Genomic DNA, 21,159 nt, shown 5'->3' on the forward strand with positions numbered 1-21,159 from the left:
AGAGGGTGCAGGCTGGGTTGAGGGACGCCCCCTAACTGCATGAATTTCTTGCATTGGGCCTTTAGTAAATAGCTAACTAGTAAACAACAACAACAACAATGAAATACTGAGCTAAATTATATGTTACCTTGGGAAACTTTGTAACCCTCCGAAGGAAAAAAGGCTATCTATAAATGCTGTATATTTATTTACTAGTATATACTGGAAATGATTTAGGCTTATAGAGAAAGAGAACTAAAATTATATCATATAGCAATATAAAATATTTTTCAAAAAGTAAGGAAAATGTATCAAAGTCAAAAATAAGGCTGAAAACATAAGTTGGGACAAGGAAAGAAATTCATTCTCAAAATTCATGCCACAAAATTCAATACAATTGTTAAAAGATAGTAAAAATTTGTTATCAGTTTATTAGCAGCCAATGTGAAGGAGAAATAAAATAGTTATGCCTTACAAAGGGTGATATTTTACATAAATTTATATATGAATGTATGTACATGTATTTAAAATAGCAAACTGCTCACTGAAATAAACCTGAGTATAGTGAATAAGGATAGAGATTATATTTCCAATGTTTTGTTTTTAGCAAGTGCCCTTGTACCCAAGCCTAAAATAACCCATAATAAATTGTTTAAAAATAAATAGCACTTTAGATATTTATAACTGAGATTTTTATGGCTCTCTCTAATTTTTGTTAGCATTAGGCATGGCAAAAAGAAGATTCATCAAGTCAGTAACAACCTCATAGATTTCAGGGGAGGAAAGAGGAGAGAATAGACAAGGAAGACAAAAGTTTTTCTCCTTTTTTTCACAACCTCACCAATCCCTGTAATATTCCAGTTTTTCTATTATTATACACTATTTAAATGAAAGGCCTGAAACTTTCGTTCTTCCCTTTAAGGGGTAGGCACCTAGGACACTGACTAATGCAAGTTATTCTAGCTAACCTTAGTTTCCTTAGATAGAAGTCTATTAGGGTCTTTTTTGCCTTCTCTCTTTTGAGAGAGCAAATGTAATAATTAGTTTCTCAGAACATTATGTGGATTTGAGGCATTCTCTGAGGAGCTATAAATGGATCACATTGGCAACTTTATTTGTCATTCTTAAATGAAATGTGTTTTCCTGCCTTTGTTAAATCAAAATCAGATGGCAATTCATATTTCTATGCAGAATGTTTTTAGTCTCATAATTGCAAGAGTACATTTATAACTGATACATTCTAATATACAAACTTTGTGTTTCATTATTGGGGAGTCTGTATTTGTAAGTTAACTGAGGGAAAACAACTTATGTAACATTTTCATTTTATCTATTTGTTGTGATCCTGATATAGTTGCAAGAATTCTGTCACCAGGTAGAAGAAAAGACAATTATATTTCATATAATGGCATGGATTTTAGAATCAAGGATACAAAAAAATAAAAACACACACAACCAGCAGAATATCCACAATCCAGACACTTAAACATTTTTTAAATATCTTCTCTCCATTGCCTCCCCAGCATGTCTCTAGTCTTAATCTCTCTTCCTCTCCAGGCATTCACTGCTCTCATGGGCTAAATGAGAGCAGTGAATGCCTTATGCAATTCATTGCATCCTAGCAATGTCTGTCACATAGTGAATATTCAAAAAGATGACTTTACTGAAAGCATAACTATATGAAATGAACATGAAAATAAACATATATAAATTCAGTGAGAAAAATGTAAACTTAGCCTACTGTTTAAAAATTCTAAAAATAAACACAATATCGAGATCAGTGCAGGAATCTAAGAGTTTTTTATGAATTTAAGAAATTAAAATAGGAGGCTGAAGCAACTGGTTTTAGCACATAAGATATATGCTAAGATGAAGACAGTAACAGAATGACACAAATAAGTATGAAACTGGAACTATTCTAAATGCTACACAGGAGCAATACAAGGGTCTAGAAAGTAAGATCTAAATAATGTACAGGAGCCACTAACTAGATAAGGAGTATAGGCACTTTCCAATACATTATGTATTGGAAAGCCACAATATATAGAAAGTAGAAGAATAATGTGAAAGCCAGGAACTCTCAAGTTACATGCAGTACCGAGAGCAGGGGCGAACATCTCCAATCTAAAGATGTAATCAGGTGCCATCACCACAAAAGGCTTTTTAGAATATGCCTTGATCCTAGCATAGGATATGTTGTTGTTTTTTTGTCAATTTTATATTTCCAAAAGAAAAGATTTTCTGGCTATAATGTAGAGTATTGGTTGACAAGAGGTAAAAGTTATGTAGACCAACTGAACTGTTTCAGCTGAGATACACTGGTAGTTTTTCCTAGTGGAAGAAGATTGAGATATTGGTGATTTTCAAAAAGTCAATAGATTCAAGAGATATATAGGAGATAAAACTGATGAGCCATCTTCTGAGAAAGTGTCATGAAACAAGTTTGCAAAGATAAATGCTAAATTCAATGTCAGACATATTGAGTTTAAGAAGTCTTGACTACATCACAGTTCAGAGCAAGCAGTCATTTTGATTATGGGTGTGGAGCTTGTCAGAGAACTCTGGGGTTTGGATAGAAACTTATGACTCATCTTCACATTCATAGGTCTGTCTATGATCAATATGATCCATAGATAGAGTGTCTAAAGAAAGGTTATAAAGTGAGTCCACCCAGACATAGTAGAGTGGAAGTCAACATCTCAGCACTGTGAGCAATGTGCTAAGACAGAGGTCGGATTGATGCGGTGTGAACTGCAAACAAGAGGTAAGAAAATTTTGACAAGCCTCAGTAATTATTTGCCTTAGTTAGGCTATAAAGAGGGAGAGATTGGGAAGAGGGGGGCACACAGCTGGGAGAGAAATGAGGAAATGAATAAGTACTTATTCATTCAACAAATATTGAACTATCTTACATGTGCCAGCCACTAGGATAGGCACCAGGAAGTCATTTTCTATCCCTAATCTCTCCCTTCATTCCTTTTATGTTTTAAATGTGAACAATTTTGTATTTCACTTATTTAGAAAAAAATTTCTAGAATGGTGTCCTTAAAAATCACCTAATCCTCTGTTATTTATAGAGCATGCACAATATTCAATCATTAAATATTACCCTATGGAAGTCAGAAATTTAAATAAAACATGGTTTCCCTACTAGACTATAAACTTTTGAAAGCTCTTGGCACTACTGTATATAGTTATATAAAATAAATCCAGAGTTCTAGAGATGAGATTTGTATAGTAAGGGTACAACTAAGCATCCTTGAGTATATAGAGGAGGGTACAATGAATTCTTATTCAGGAATTCCAAACGAGCCCTAAAAGAGGTGGTATTTGAACTGGGTGTTAAAAGATGCACATTTCAGACAGCAGAAAGCTACAAACCAAAGTCATGGAGGCAGGAAACAGCTTTTGGAAAGAGTAGAAACAATGAGATAAAATGGTTTAATAGTTCTAGAAAGGTCGGTATATGGTGGATGGTGAATTTCTGCTATGACAATGATAAATATATTTATCTCAGATCTTAGAAAGTTCAGCTAAAAAGTTTTAGACTTGATCCCACAATGATTGGAGAGTTGTTAGAATTTTTTATTTAAGTGAAGAAGCATGAAATTTAGGAAGAAAACTGAAGTTATCAGGAAATCTGGGAAATGATGAAGATTGAAAGCAGGAAGTACATGAGATGGGAAGCTATTGCCTTGCTAGTAGAAAGTAGACAGTGACCATTGTCATATAAAAAATAGAGCTTTGTATGGGCATAGTAGCCATAGTCATTTGGATGTGTGTTGTGTGTTGTGTGTTGTGTGTTGTGGGGAGCTGAAGAGATGGAGAGAGGAGGTGGGAGGTTAAATTCCAGCCCCTATTTATTAGTGAGCAGCAATCTGTGGCTTCACTCAGAAACTCCTCCTGTATTGAGAACATGACTTAAGAAACCCTTCACAAGTGAAGAGAGTTGGATGATTTGTTAATTGAGAGTTGGTGGGTTTATATCTAGAATTCCCCTAATTCAAGCTTCAGGTTTGTCTCAAGGAGAAATACAAGTTTTATAGCAATAAAAACTACCTCCAAGCAAAAGTACTGTTTGGCCTTTAGTTTTCTTAGTAGGTAGTCAGTCCCACTCTTGTTAAGTAGAACAGTCCATTTTATCTCAATTTCTCTGTATCATGTTTGACATGAAAATTTCTTTTCTATGAATTTCATGTCAGAAAGATAAAATACTTGATTTCTTCTCCTTTCTAATAACATGAGTTATAGAAAAAATCATTTCCCTTTTACCAAAATTACCAAGATAATCAAATCCAAATTATAACTTCAGTTGGCTCAATTACTGACCAACATATGTCGCATATATACTTCCTCCTTTGTTACTCTCAACCCTATTTGCTTATTTTTATTCACATGTCATCATTTTCCTTTTTGAAGCCACCTCAAATTCTCAAGCTAAAGAGTCATGGCATAAATAAATACTTTTACTGCAAAGTAAATGTCTTTCCACATATCTCATCACATCATCAGGAGAGTCACTTGAATAGCTGACAATATTACTCCCATCTGATGAGAAAACTGATCCTCGGTGATGTTAAAGGCTTACAGTTCACTCAGATAAATACTTAGTAGGACTGGACCCCAAGACTTTCTAATGGCAGTAGTTGCTCTTCCTGGTCAAACACTTGTGGGCAGCTGATTAATTTGTAAATAGCATATAGCTCTCATTCGGAAAATAATCTCTGACATAAGAAATTAGTATGGTTTGAGCAATTTTCTTTTTTTTCTTTTTTTAATATATTTTATTGATTTCTTATAGAGAGGAAGGGAGATAGAGAGCTAGAAACCTCGATGAAAGAGAAACATCGACCAGCTGCCTCCTGCACACCCCCTACCGGGATGTGCCCGAAACCAATGTACATGCGTGCCCTTGACCAGAATCGAACCTGGGACCTTTCAGTCCGCAGACCGACGCTCTACCACTGAGCCAAACCAGCTTTGGCTGAGCAGTTTTCTTCTTGATAATGAAATATTCCACACTTGTATCCCCTTCCCAGGTTTTGTAACCATCAAAAAGCCGTGGAAAAGGCCTCTTTCAGCAAGTATTCTTACCTTATGAAAATGGAATTGATGCTTCTTTTCCCTCTTTCTATGGTAAGTACTGATTTTGGTAACAGAATTTACTTTCCTCTTCATCTAATTTTCTCACAATAATTACTAAAGAAATGGAAATTCTACTTGTGTGAAGATGACTTATGAATAATATCCAAATTTGTCTTTAAAATTTTTCATTTAAAAAGGGAATATTTCATTTTCCAGTTCAATTATGTGTTTTATAAATTATAGTATAATGTTTTACCTGGTTAGAATTTGAGTCATTTTGACCTACATATCTGTTTTTATCATTAAAATAATATAATTTACCTACTCACTTTACCGTATTTTCCGGCATATAAGACGACCCCTAATTTTACAGTTAAAACATAGGTTTAGGCCTATATTCGCTGTATAAGACTACTCCCCACTTCCGAGGCAACACCAGTTCTTTTTTTAATAGACCGCCTCTCTGACTCTGGCCAATCTGAGCAGGCTTTTTACTAGAACACAGTGTAGCTTTGGGAAGTGGGGGGTAGTCTTATACAGCGAATATAGGCCTAAACCTATGTTTTAACTGTAAAATTAGGGGTCGACTTATACGCCAGAAAATACGATATATACACTTCTAAAATTATTTAGTAAATAATGTCCTAAAAAAATAAAACAACCAGGTATTTTACCAGTAAAATGAATTTATTTGAGAATAGCAGAGAATTGCAATTGGGGACAAGCACGCTACAGCAAAAACTGGGCAAGTCCAACTAGCAAAAGAGAAGAACATTACTTTTTAGAAAAAAAAAAGGAGGAAATTGGAAGGGGCTGTTTTCAAAGACCATTCAAGATAAGTGTAAATTCAGGGTGTTGACAGTTTCTCATTGGGTGAATTGTGGATAAGGAAAGAAACCTTCCTTCCTCGCGCTGGAGTTGTAAATATATGGATTTTCGGGCGTCTCTTCCTATTGAGGTATCATGACAGAACTTCCTGTTGAGGTCTGGACATGGAGTGGCAGTGACAGCTCCCTCTTCTTGCCTCCTGACTCCATTTTAAATGAGGATTTCCTTCATTAATTTTCACAGTAGCATCTTGTGCAGAAAATGGTCATGTGGACTCTTAAAAGTCATGGCCATACACAAGAAATGCCAGATGGCTTTGTGGTGGCACTTCCCTTCTCCCAGATGCCCTAGTTTGGAGCATCCACTCCTTTTAGCCTAGGGACTAATTGCCTTTAACAGGAAATCTTATCATCATTTTGCAAGTGATTAAAACTGAGACATTCCAAGTAAACAAAATCAATTTTTGAAAAAAGGGTCCTATATTGACTTCATTTACCAGAGTATTGTACTAAAAGACTTACAGTGGTTTGAGATAGTTCATCTCCTTTGTCTATCCACAACACACTTATTTTCACTCTTCATTATTTTCCTTTGTATGTGCTAATGCAAATTTAAGAGAAAACTTCTCTATATATGTATAGCTGTGAATACTGTAAAATTTCATTTGTTCTAACTAATTAGGAAGGTAAGCATATATGAATTTGTGGAAAGGCTGAATTATAGGTAACTTTTAAACAAATGTGGCTTTTATTACTTTAAACTACACATAGTAACTTCAACAAAACATTACAAAGTAGAAAATCCTTAAGGAGACCTGTTACAATAAATCATATGAATATTTTGTTATTAGCATATAGATTAGATGTATGTAGGAGCTTGTAAAGTGCCTGAGGTTCATTGAAAACAGTTTATTCTGCATCTAAAAAGTGTACATGAGATTGAAAATAAATGTTTAAAACACCATATATTATCTACCTATAAATAAATGTGTTTGCAAAGGTAAACGTCAGCCAAGCTCATGAACAAACTATCAAAAGATTTTTAAATTAACTGAAGCCCTTAATTAATGAGATATTACCATGTGTGCATAAATAACTTAAAGGATAAAATTTGCTGATCCTTCTCTCAGATGGGTATTTGTGCTAATGAATCACGATCCTATTTACACTATTAGTCCCTAAAGTAATTGCTTATTTGAAGAAGTTCTGTCTTATGGGTATTCAGTTAATTAAATCCATTTGCATTTTATGCACACATGTTAAATTCTCAAGTCCTAATTTTCATAATCCAGATTCAAATATTTTCATGTAATAATATTTCTCATAAAGGCACTGGTCTTTCATTTTTAAAAGAACTTTCAGAATAGCCATATGCATAAAAATGCTTATTAAATCCAATCAATATTTTAGAAAAGTCAACCCATTAATTGTATTTTTTGTTTAATTTTTTATATGTAATGGTAATTACTATGCTGAACATACCACCAATTTCTAATTTTCAGTTAGCTTAATTAATTCAACAATTATTTTTGCTTTGATTTTGCATAGTAGTCTTTGATTTCTAAAAGTGCCTTTAGAATTTCAAGCAACCTTTTCCTAAAGAGTACCTTTCTCAAGGTATGTGCATATTCACTGATTGATCTGACCAACCAAATTGGAGATCTCTGAAAATAAGGAGCAAAACATGTCTAACACTGAGGAACAGAGTATAATAATTAACAAAGTTAGAAATGTTATAAAAGGTATCTTTTCTCATAGCTTTCAAATATTTGAGAAGTTGAGAATTAAAGTACATGAGTAATTAAAAAAAACAAACCTATAAATGCCTTTATTAGATACAAGCTATGGAAATCTTTCAGTGCTACCCCAGTTGGAAACTTGAAAAAGCTACTGAAGCTACCAGAGTAGAAACAAAAGGACAGAATAAATGGGGGGGTGGGGGGGGAGCGGAGAGAAAGTGGAGGGAGGGGAGCGGCAGGTAGAAAAGAGCCATAGAATCCAGGTAGTGGGACCAGAGTCTAAAATCAGAGAGCACAGCGAGGCCAGATGCTGGAAAAGGCACACAGGGGAAAAAAATTTGGAAACTAGATTTGAAATTCAGTTTTGAAATCACGCCCAACTGAACTATTTCTAGATGTGATTATTAGATGTTTATCTATTAATAGATTTAGTTTAATTTATCTAAGTTTATTAGTTCCTCTTTGCAAAGAAGTTATAAAATGTGAAGTTTGGATACATTTAGGTTCAAATTCCAGCCCAAGATTATATGAATCAGAAGTAGAGTATCAGATAGGAAAAAAAAAGAGAGAGAGAGAGAGGAAATAGGGTGGGAGATAGGAAGGGAGGGAGGAGTAATTTCCTAAAATCAGGATTATAAGTTATTTGTCTTTTTTAGCAGTATTGGATAATAATGTACTTTTGTTGTCACATTAACATGAGATATAGGTATAAAATAGAAAACAATTTTTGATATGCTGAAAAAATCACTTTATAAAAAAATAAACAAATTTTATTCAATTAAATCTTATTGATTCATTTAAGCAATGATCTACAGAAAGCATAATACCAATACTCTTCAAGGAAAATAACATTTTCTTTGGAGTTGGGATCGCCCTAAGGAAGCATTTCTTCTCATTTAAAGAAAGTAGGAATAAAGCACTTGTATTATATTACCATTTGTATAAATTTTTAATACTGAATAAAATATTAGTGTTTAGTGTAATATTGATTCTCAAAGTAATACTCTCCCATAATGCCATATTAATTGGTTAAAATTAAATCAGACATTCAAAATCCCTAAGAATAGACCATTTAACACTTGTAATTTTTTTCATTAGTTTCCAGAATTCCAATTAAAATGGAATTAATCTGTTGAATAAAAGATCATGATTCAAAAAAAGTTCTGAGCACTATGTCATGTGCACCCTCTCTTCTTTCCCACTGCTCCAACCCTGTGATATCATACAGGAGTAAAGAGAGTGCGAAGGAGGGCACATCTTCTCTTGGGTGTTCCAACCACAATAACAGCATTCAAGAGGCAGGAAACTTATATACATTCCAGCTCTATAATTTACTGTGAGACTACAGGCATTTTACTTAAACCTCAAAGAGCCACAGAATCCTCACCAGTAATATTATTAGTCTTCTAATACCAACCTCCTAGAATTACTGACAAAATAAGAGAGGTTCTTAATTGGGGGTGATTTTGATCAACAGGAGACATTTAGTAATGTCTGAAGATAGTTTGGGCTATTGCAACTGGAGAGGGTGGATGTGATGCTGGCATATGGGTAGTAGAGGCCAGAATATTGCTAATCTCCTCGCAGAATAGCCCTCAACAACAAAGTGTCACCTGGCCCAATAGATCAATAGTACTAAGACTGAAAAACCCTGGAGTAAAGTGAAGTAATATACATAATGAGTATAGTGACTGATACATAGTAGACCCTCAAAAAATCTACCTAATAAAAGAGTAACATGCTAATTGACCATAGCTGTGTGATGCCCACCAGGCAATCAGGAATAAGTATGCAAATTAACTCAACAAAGATTACAATTGATTTGCATATGCAGGTACCAAGCAACCAGGGGCAGGACTCTTGTGTCATCACAATGGCAATGATGCAGGCATTCTGCACCATCCCAGCTGCTCTGGGCCTCTGGGCAGTGTGGGAAGGGGGAAAGGCAGCTCCAGCCAGAGTGAAGGTGGTGCAGACAGCCAGGGGAAGGAAGGTCCATTCTTGCATGAATCTTTGTGCATCGGGCCTCTAGTATTAAAATAACTATTATATATTGTTATTGCCATCATTATTTATTTCAAAAGGAACTCCATATCACCCCTCCGCCCCATGGTATTAGAACTGAGTACTAAAAGCAATTCAGTAAGTCCACCATGGCATAGTCATGCCTATCTGTTAAGTCATCTACTTGGTGTGGCCAATTTTCAAGTGCCTTCAGGAATGACCCACTTAATACTTGACTAGTCTAGCAGACTCATAGATAGAATTGTATCAAAGTTCATGGGCTATCATTTAATTTTTACCTTTTTAGAAGTTAGAAGAAAATAGGAAAAGACAAAAAGTAATTTACAGTACTATGTGACTATTACTTTTTAAATTCTGCTGTTAGTAATGGCTCAGGAGTCTCCTGATGATCATTTACTTTATAAAATAAACTGGTGTTTGGACACATGGCTAGGAAATGTGGTCTAGTTTAATATAAGATCCTGAAATAATATAGTTTTAACTTAATGTTAAAACATTTTAAGAATGAGAAGCATGTTTAATGCAAAAAATTTTAGGGCAAACAGACCTGAGTTTGAATTTTAGCTTTATAACCTTTAAGCTGCATGACTTTGAATAATTTGCCTGACTTCTCTGAGCTCAGTTTCCTCATCTGTTTAATAGACATAAAATAACCTCAGAAGGCTATTGAGATAATTAAATCAGATATACAGCATTTGACATACAGAGGTCTAAAATAATTAATAATACAAGAATAAATTCCATGTTTTACATAGTCACAACTATAAACCTATTTTTCCCAACTCTGTATATTAGCAGTATATAAATGGTAACATTATTTTCATTATTAGTATTATTTTTTACATTGCCTTGGGGTTTTATCATGGCCATGGGTTCTCATTGTAAAGAATAACTATAATGTGTGGGAACTTTTTATTAGCAGAGGAAGCTCAAATTACTTCCATTACCTCAATAAACAAACAAAAACCACCTTAGACTTACTTCAATAAAATTAATTTAGAAGAAAAAAGAAAATGTAGATATTATACATGGAATTTCCCAGTGAGAATTTTTTTTTTTTTTTTTTTTTTTTTTTTAGGAAAAGGTGGATTTTCTAAATTAAAAACTGAATGATGTGCACATCTTTCTGGCATATTTTAATATAGCTAATAATCCACTTTTTAATTAGCCACTTAATTAAAATTCAATAGAAATTTCCCTAGGTGAATGTAGAACCTACTTCAAAGAGAAAAATGGTGCTCTGAATGGGCACTCCTACTGTGAATTTTGACACTTTTTCAGATCCAATTTGTTGTAAGCCTAAATTGCCAAGGAGAGATGGGAAGAGCTATTTCACAACCTAATAATCCTTACTGCCAAAAAGACTGACTTTAAGGCTAAATTCACTTTTTGTTCATTTTGTTTTTGTTTTTTCATTTTCAGTGTTCCCTGGAGAAGGCCCAATTATTTTTAAAATCTTTTCATCATTCAGAGTTTTATATTTGCAATAGCAATATTTATGATTAATCCAAACTATGGCTCCCTTCATTTTTCTTGGTTTGCTTTCTTCTTCACTATAGTTTCCCCAACTTACAACTCCAGAAAAGCAAAGAACTAAAAGGTACCTGAGGAGGGCATCCTAGATATTAAAAGCCTAATATGCAAATTGACTGAACTGCAGAAAAATAAATGGAACAAAGGGTCATTATGACATGCACTGACCACCAGGGGGAAGATGCCCAATGCAGGAGCTTTCCCAAACCCACAGGCCCCAGGCCAGCTAAGGTGGATGCCAACGAGGGGAAGGGGAGGGGAGCAATTGCCCCTCCAGCCACCCTACAGATTGGCCCTGATTGCTGGCCAGGCCTACGGACCCTATCCATACATGAATTTCATGCATCGGGCCTCTAGTCTCAACATAATAAGAAGCCAGTTGTTTAATTCCACATCCTAGATCATTTTGAAAAGGGATTTTTTTTTTACCTATTCCGTAACAATAGATGTTTGAAATTACTCAACCTTAATAGTTGTTTTCTTTTTAAATCACTGGTCTCACATGCTTAGTTTAAAATGCTTTTCAAACTTACCATTTGGTCCAGTAGAAAGGAAATTGATTGCCTTATTGAATTCTCTCTTTTTCCAACTAGTTTTAACTTTTTATACTTACAACTTTATTATGTCTATATATAATTTTAAACTATTGTCTCATTGATTTCTAAATTGTCATTAAACATGTAGAAAGGAGAGCTGAAATTTTCATTTTTTATCATTATTATTTTTTTAATCCTCACTCAAGGATGTGCTCAGATGGAGTGGGGGGAGAGAGAGAGAGAAATATTGATGTGAGAAACATCAATCAGATGCCTTCCATGCATGCCCCAACAGGGAATGGAACCTGTAATCCAAATATATTCCCTAACTTGGAATCCAACTGGCAACCTTTCAGTGCACAGTATGACACTCAACCAACTGAGCCATTCCAGTCAGGCTGGAACTTTTCATTTTAAATAATTTCCTTTCTTCTAACTTTGCCCACTACAGCCTATTTTTCACTAAAGTGTGGGTCGTATCATTTTGCTCCTTGACTCAAAATTATCCAATGGTTCCTATTTGAATCAGAGTAAAGGCTATAGCCTAACAATTGTCCTCAAGGGCATATAGTATGTTTCAGCTCATCATGATCACCGTATCTCCTACCTGCATCCTACATTCACTCCATTCCAATCACTCTAACTTCCTTACAATTCTGCCAGCACAACAGGCGTGTTCTGGCATCAGGGCCTTTGTATTTGCTCTTTCCTGTTTGAAACATTCTTTCCCATGGAATCCACATGACTTGCTGCTCTTTCAGCTCTTTAAAGTCTTTGCTCAAATGTCAACTTCTCAATAAAACCTTCACTGCCCACCCTTTTAAAAATGCAACCCCTTGCCAACAATTCCTATTTTCCTTCCCTGATTTATTTCTGTCTATGATATTTGCCACCCTGTAAAAACATATGCAATTTACTCATTTCTTTATTGTCTGTCTCTCTCAACTAGAATGTAAGCTCCATGAGGACAGCAATTTTTATTAGTTTTGACTAGTGTATCCTAAGCATCTACTCCAGTGTCTGGTATACAGCAGACACCTGATGGATATTAGTTCAACCAAACTGAATTATGCAGAATTATGCCTTTAATGACTCTTTCATTTCCCTCAAAGCCTAAATTAGCCTTCTGTTAGTTTTATCTCTGGTGCTCTGCCCTTACAGTTCCTTTACAAAAACTCTGATTTCCCCTTGCCCCTGATTGGATTTAGGAGATGGAGGAAACAACTTCACTGTGTTTCCTTTTGGTTACTGATTAGCTTACTGGGGATAAAATTGTGTTTTAGCCATATTTCTTTCCATATTACTTTTCCTATCAGACAAGGAGACTGTTATCACCAAAATGGTGAACTGACTGGGATAAATTAGATTCCAGATCAGGACATTCCTGGGTGAATCCTGATGCAAGAAAGAGAGATTGATACAGAGGGAAATGACAAGCTCTATAAGTAGTTATGTGAAAGAAAATGGGAAGGTTATTTTCCTTTGAATCTATGTATATTTTTTCTAGCACTCATGCTCCTAACATAAATATTAGAGACTTAAACCTGATTCAAGAAATACATATGCCTCCTGATGACAAGAAAGCCATAAATATAGTTCATCACCAAAGATTAGTCCCTGTTTATTATTGCTGGTGACACATGATCCATAGGGGAGATTTGGCAATATTTCAGACATCTCCAGTCAGTCATTTATCATTTCATAAAGATGAGGAGGTATTTCTACATTAACGGCCTCTATAAAAGGAAGTGAGTGGAGAAACATTTCATGTGCTTTATCATTGAAAGTCAAAGGGACATTTGACAGTGTTAGAGATGTGCTAAGTGGATTACAGGTTTTGAATAAGTTGGTCTTTAAATAATGAGTCCATTTAAAAAAAAACTAATAGAAGAAGAAAGGAACTATATTCTATATTGCTTATTTCCCCTTTGTGCCCTGAAAAGATATTTCTGGACTTCAGAAACAGAAGCTTGATTTATCTCTAAAGCCTTTAATGTTCTGAGCAGCATGGTGGCCTTGGGAATCTGCTCCTTCAGGCCAGACTGTGTCTCAACACAGAAGATTTACCCTGCAGGCCAGTTTGATACAATATGGGAAGACTCAATGTTCACCCCCTACCCCCAATTTAACATTGCTTCCCTATTTCAGTCTATAATTTAGAATAAGCCAAAGTGCAGAGCAGGTTAATAACTTCTGCCTGATTAAAAAATCCAAATCCATCTTCCCTTCAGAACTTCTCTGTCTATACAAGTGAAATACATGAAGCCCTTTGCCAGTAGATGTTAAAAATGGGTTTGGACATGAGAACAGTGAAGAACTTTGCCTTAGAAATGGTGCAAGTGAGCAACTGAGAAGTGTTTAATGTATATAACCAATAACTTATGTGATGCTTTGCAGAATTCCAAAGACACCATTAAAACGAAATAAAAAGCCTCAGCTTGGTTTTGTGTATGCTTCAATAGACAAAAAGATATATTTAATGCATGGGGTGTTGAATCTGAATTAGTACAAATATTATTAATTTAATGTTCATATGGCACTTTATGGTTTATAAACTGCTAGCAATAATTTTATATATTTCCCTCACAGCAACACAGTAAAATATATCAGCATTTTATTTTTCCCATGTTATAGATGAGGCAACATTTAATAAGTGATCTATTTCTTTCCTGTGCATATTGGTTAACTGGTAAATGATTAATTTATGTCTACATGAACTTCATCATGCAGAGTATTTATTTTAGTGCAAGTTGGTATTTATTTTACTCGCAAAGCATTACAGTATCCAATTATATATGCATGTTTTAAAGGCAGTAAAGCAGCCACCAGTAGTTAATGCAGCATTAAGTCAGAGAATTTAAATCACAGTAAATTCTGCGTTAGGGTATTTAAATCAACCCTCTTTCTCCTGCCTCTGGTTTGCAAGAGTGAGAAATGGTCCTTCTAGTAGTAAATGACCACCTGGCACCTCTCCAGTGATATGGGAAAGATGTGTTGAGATTTTCTCAGTTCATAATCTTAACTGTAAAATAAAAGAACTAAAGGTTTCTGATTTGGCTAGTGGAGGGGTAAACAAGTGTGATCATTTATATCTGCCCACGGAATAACTTGCAATTGTGGAGCTTCTATCTTGCCTGCTTCCTTCTTTCTTCTTTCTTTTCTACCTTCATTTCTTCTTTTCATGTTTTTTTTTTTTTTTCATCAATATTTGCATCAGTATGACAGTTACTGTGGCTGCTTGTTTGGAGAAGTATAACTAACCTGCACACATAAGTGATATAGTAAGATTTAGTAAAAAAAGACAACAACGCCTGCATTACTACTGTTTCATTATTCTCCGTATTGCAATCTATTGAATTGTTAGTAAAATTGCCTCTCTCAATGTGTGTGGCACCTAAAGTCCATGCTTCTCAAAATATCCCTTTAATATAATTATACTGCTTTGATCCTATAAGCTAGAGGACTACCCATCAAAAACTTCAGTCATTTTATAAGTCTAATTTTTTAGAAATGTGCTTTCTTTTGATAATGTATTATATATAATTTTCCTTCATTTATTGATTGCAAGGCTCTTTAATTTAGCCAATAAAACTAAGATTTTAAAAATTCATTGCAAAGATTTCCTGCCCTAATTTCATATGCAAAGTTTCTGATAAAGTCTAAATATTGGCATATTAGCTGTCAAAGGCAATGGTTTAAAACACATTGTGCGTGCTCCATAATCCAGAAATTGTCTCTTTCAAAATTAGAATGTATTTTTGAAACCAGGAAAGTACTTATAGATCCAGGAAGAGCTATGACAAGAATTTTATGAAAATAATTTTATTCAAAATTTGAACATACTAAAATACGAACTCAGATCTACCAGTAAGACAATACATTATGAAGTAATATTTTTAAATTTGTGTGACTTGTTATAAGATACATTTTATAGTATCTACTTAATCAGGACATAGAAGTTATAAAAAAAAATTTTTAAAAAAACAAACAAACAGCATTACCACAGAGAAATGTCATTGAAACATTCTCCTCGGGCTGCTTGTTAGAGATCAGTTTTAATGGAATCAGCACTTCAGTGTGCAGTTCTCTCAGTTATGTATGCTTGACCCTTAAATGGGTGCTGTGAATTATTTTCATAAATTTTACATATATGTATTTGTGTGTGTATGTGTGTGTGTATATATATATATATATATATATATATGTATCACAAAAATATATATGCACACTTTGAATAATTAAAAAGGCATTTTTTATTTTCAAAATTGAGCTATCAGCTGTTAAAGTGTATATATGGTTTTGGGATATCCTGTATATATTATATGCACATATATAATACATACATAAATCTGTATAGGTATATATATATATACATATATCTCTATAGATATGTATGTATATCTTAAATATAAATTGAGAGATTTACTAGTAACTGTATCCTCTGTTATAAAAATAGAAAAATGCACATGTAATCCAAGAAACATTTTGAATATTAGAGTATAAATTCAATATATGAAGTATAGAAAATGCATTCTTTTAAAAAACCTTCCAACTAATAAATTATCCAAATGAAATGCCATTATAGGCTTTCCTTATATGCCATTGTTCTACGTGAGGGCTTTTCCAAGTCCAAACATTTTCAATATCATTTATTATTCCTAGTTACATTTATTTGACCAATATTGCAACTTCTAAATTATATATATCACTTTCCCCTGAGAAGTCCATGTCCTTACATAGCCTTACAGGAGAACTGGGGATTTATATCACTTTCTGGTGTGACAATGAATAAAATGGCAGAAAACCAGATAAGACTCCCTTACGCTTCCTCATTTTCCACCACCCCTCACAGAACATGAGATATAAGTGAGTGTCTTATTATTATAAACTAGGAGCCCAGTGTGCAAAATCATGCAACCTCACCCAGCCACCCAGCCACCCACACATTGCCCTGCCTTGACACCCAAACCTCACAGTGCAGTGCTCCAGAGCACCTGGTCCAGCCCCCCTCCCCCTAAAAAAAAAACCCTCTGGCCTTTTCTGGCTGCTTCAAGCCCCACCCTCAGTCCCTTCAGTTGCCTCCAGCTGGTCCCACCTTAACTGGGCGCCTCCCTGCTTCCGTCTTGTCTCCAGAGCAACACCATGCTGTGCACATGCAGGCAAACTCCTGTAATCAGTCATTACTCATTACAGTGTCCTGACCATTAGCATATTAGCTCTTTATTTTTATGAAGTTGAACTGGGCTTGATTCCCAAGTTCTCAGTCTTATAATCCCAGAATCCATTATTATGTTTCTGTTTTCATTTTTATGTATTTCTGTTAGCTTTTGCCAAAAGAAACATATCAAGGATGGTTTAAAAAAAATAATAATGTTCATGCTAACTAAAAACAATGTATTCTTTAAAAAAAAAAAACAAAAAAAAACCTTACATAAAATCAAGTATTCCTGATTTTTCAAAACTGCGTATGGAGAAGTTGCTGAAACTCAATCTTGTTTCCAGACAAAATCAGTACAGCATTTACACATTACCAGGCTAATGAAAAAATGTAATTCAGCTTAAATTTTCAGCTTTTAATCTACATGTAACTCTCAAACTTACAAGTAAAATCTCTTGCAAGTAAGCATTCTTGTCCATCTGAAGTTGTTAGAGAAAAAGAAGAAAATGAAACGAGGCAGGTATGGATATTGCCTGTCCAGCCCTGGCATTTTAAGGAGAACCTGGCCCAAGAACACAGTTCTCTAGGCCATGCAGTAAATGTAACCCTGAGGGAGAAGACTCCATTAGATTGTCATGGTTTTGAAACATCAGCCATTTATACTTTCCAACTTATTCGCATGGTTCTGAACCCAGATTCACTTGCTAATCAGTTTATTGATTATACCTCTCTATCCATATACTCATATTTATACCTATATGTCTATTCTTATAGAGAGAAAATACAGTCAATATAACTCATTAGCTTTATGGATGCATTTCTTATTATAAAACAACAGTAGAGGTCTGGTGCATGAAATTCATGCATTGGGGGGGGTGTCCCTTCAGACCATCCTGCACCCTCTCCAATCTGGGACCCCTCGAGGGATGTCTGACTGCCCGTTTAGGCCCAATCCTAGTGAGATTGGGCCAAAACGGGCAGTAGGACACCCCTCTCACAATCCACGACTGCTGGCTCTCAAATGCTCACCTGCCTGCCTGATTGCCCTGAACAGCTTCTGTCTGCCAGCCTGATCACACCCTAACCACTCCCTTGACAGCCTGATTGATGCCTAACTGCTCCCTTGTCAGCCTGTTTGCCCTTAAGTGCCCTCTCCTACAAGCCTGATCACCCCTAATCTGCCCTCCCCTGCAGGCTTGATCACCTTCAGCTGCCCTCCCTTGCAGGCCTGGTCCCTCCCAACTGCCTTCCCCTGCTGGCCTGATTGCCCACAACTGCTCTCCCTTGCAAGCCTGGTCCCTCCCAACTGCCCTTGCCTGCTGGCCATCTTGTGGTGGCCATCTTGTGTCCACATGGGGGCAACCATCTTTGACCACATAGGGGCAGCCATCTTATGTGTTGGAGTGATGGCCAATTTACATATTACTCTCTTATTAGAATAGAGGCCTGGTGCACAGGTGGGGGCCAGCTAGTTTGCCTTGAAGAGTGTCCTGGATCAGGGTGGGGGTTCCCCTGAGGCATGGGGCAGCCAAGGCGAGGAATCTGTGGTGGTTTGCAGGGTGGCCACATCCCAATGACCCAAGTGGAGGCCCTGGTATCTGGGATGTATTTATCCTCTATAATTGAAATTTTGTAGCCTTGAATGGAGGACTGGGCCTGCCAGCATGTGCAGAAATCTTGGCTTCCTCCATTGCCAGAGAAACCCAAGACTCCTGCTCACTCCTGGCCACAACCATCTTTGTTGGGTTGATTTGCATACTCGTTCCTGATTGGCTGGTGGACGTGGTTTGTGGGTGTGGTGGAGTGATGGTTAAATTGTATATTTCTTTTTTATTAGATATAATGATGGCTACTCCCATACATGTTATTGCAAAGCCTTTCCTACTCCACATGAAAGGGAACTAATGCTTGCAAGAAACAATAATAGTCTTACCTTGTCCTTAGAGAAATAAAGTTACTTGTGCAAGTTCACCAGTCAGATAGTAATAAAGATGAGATTAAAACTCAGGTCTGTCCAATGCCATTACAAATACACTTGTATCTTTACTTTGAATCTACTACTAGCAACAGGCCCTGACCAGGAGACACAGATAACATTTATTCCCTGGCTGCTAGAGAATAAACATTTGCTGAATGGCCTATTGGCTATTTCTTCTAAACCCAAATCTCAGACCCAAGAAATGGGTGTTCTGTCACTGGACTCTTATCTTCATGCACACGGGGAGATACCTTGTCTGATAATTTTGTTACACATCTATTTTGGATTCCGATTTTTAAATGTTTCATCATTTAAGCTGTTTCATCATTTCTTTTATTATCTATTTATATCTACTTATTTGATATGGCTATATAACTATGAGCCCCATTCCCATTATCACATTTTGTTAGTTGAAATACAGTTTTGTTTCAAAATGTATTTCATATTATTTACCTAAACTAATTTGAAAGGTCTTCTATCTACTTAATTGGAGCTGTTTGTGATAGAGGTGAAGGTTACTCCTAACTAATTATAAGCCTAGTGATGCACAGATGAAATATTTTGTGTTTTGGCTATACATATTAGGTATTAGGAATAATACATTTCATGTTATGGAGATATAAAAAAATCTGAAGGTTATTTTTTTTTTACATCTTAAAGAATTATAAGTGTTAAACAGCATTTATTAAGTCATTAATGAGATAATTCTTCCATATTCCAGTAGATTTTTACCTAAACCGGTTCAAATATTAGAACAAAATCTTTTATTTTCCTTAAAAGATTGTCCACTAAGCCAAACCAGACAGGGCAATTACCACTGAAGATTAACATTTTATAACCTAAACAGGAATTAATTTCAGTGTTTAACACACTTCCTCACTTTGAATAAATTCTAATATCAAACTCAAATCTCTTCCAAAATGGCCGAAACCGGTTTGACTCAGTGGTAGAGCGTCGATCTGTGGACTGAAGGGTCCCAGGTTCAATTCCGGTCAGGGGCATGTACGTTGGTTGCGGGCACATCCCCTGTGGGGGTTGTGCAGGAGGCAGCTGGTCGATGTTTCTCCCTCATCAACGTTTCTAGCTCTCTAGCTCTCTCCCTTCCTCTCTGTAAAAAATCAATAAAATATATATTTTTTAAAAATCTCTTCCAAGCCGAGACCGGTTTGGCTCAATGGATGGAGCGTCGGCTTGGGGACTGAGGGGTCCCGGGTTCGATTCCGGTCGGGGGCATGTGCCTTGGTTGCGGGCATATCCCCAGTGGGGGGTGTGCAGGAGGCAGCTGATCGATGACTCTCTCTCATTGATGTTTCTGACTCTCTGTCTCTCTCCCTTCCTCTCTGTACAAAATCAATAAAATATATTAAAAAAAAAAATCTCTTCCAAAATGTCCTACATCTTCTCCTCTGCAAGTAATGTAATAACAAACCATTTTCCTTATTCTTGATTTTTCATTCTTTTAGTGTGTGGTCTGAACCTATAATTAGGTTATTATTTCATTACTTTCTAATCAGCTATTTTGAACCAGTGAAAAACTTTAAATAAAAAGTGAAAAACAGACCTCTTCTATATCAAATGGATGATCTCTAGATCCAGGTGCTATATTGTCCTTACATTAATACTAATAATGGCAATAATAACAATGTTCCATAAAAGCTAGCTACCTTGAGCTAATCCCTAGAAGAGCTTTACATATATTATTTTTATTGAATCATCACAACAGTTCTCTGGAGTTTTACAAAAATAAAAATGGTGAGTTAGTCATAAAGTCTGGGACATTTCTTCTGGTATTGACTTTACATGTCCATGAATATTTTTACACTGAGCTGTTCAGCATTTAGTTGATTATTTTTTGTTGTTGCTTGGTCCAAATGCAGTTTGGATGATATAGAGTGAACATAGAAAACTATAGCATTAATCTTGAACTATAAAAGCCCTATTTGTATTGTGACACAAATATAAATGTAAAGCAAGCAGAAAAAATGCTATGTAAGCTCTTTTCTGAGCTTGGTATTGTTAGAAAATGTTTAACTCTTATGTTATTTGGTAACTTTTCCATTGGGTGTATTGTAAGAGCAAAAAGAATTATGCTAGTTACAAAAATGATTCTAAAGTTTCATAGTGAACCATTTTTATCAAAATTTATTAGTTCTTCAGGTACATGTGCACCACTGAACTTAGGAAAATTACCAAGAGCCATGGAATATAGAGTTAATGTTCAATACAGGTCTGAACTGATGAGCAAATACTTGATATAAGGTGTTACAAAGAAAAAAGTATTTTATTAATATCCCTTATC

At 35.4% G+C, this 21,159-nt stretch overlaps 1 protein-coding gene across 2 annotated transcripts in view; it reads left to right on the forward strand.

Moving 5' to 3' along the window:
• The first annotated feature begins 2,659 nt into the window (after positions 1–2,659).
• The window catches only part of RHOBTB1 (Rho related BTB domain containing 1), a 105,021-nt gene continuing 86,521 nt past the window's right edge, over positions 2,660–21,159 (forward strand). Inside the window, exons 1-2 of one of the 2 annotated variants that reach the window (XM_036438395.2) lie at positions 2,660–2,743; positions 5,019–5,115. The gene's annotated coding sequence lies outside the window, so the exon portion shown is untranslated. The remainder of the gene's footprint in view (positions 2,744–5,018; positions 5,116–21,159) is intronic. The other variant, XM_036438392.2, reaches the window with a different exon arrangement.

Source organism: Pipistrellus kuhlii, unplaced genomic scaffold (assembly GCF_014108245.1).
Source record: "Pipistrellus kuhlii isolate mPipKuh1 unplaced genomic scaffold, mPipKuh1.p scaffold_m20_p_15, whole genome shotgun sequence".
Lineage (NCBI taxonomy): Eukaryota > Metazoa > Chordata > Mammalia > Chiroptera > Vespertilionidae > Pipistrellus > Pipistrellus kuhlii.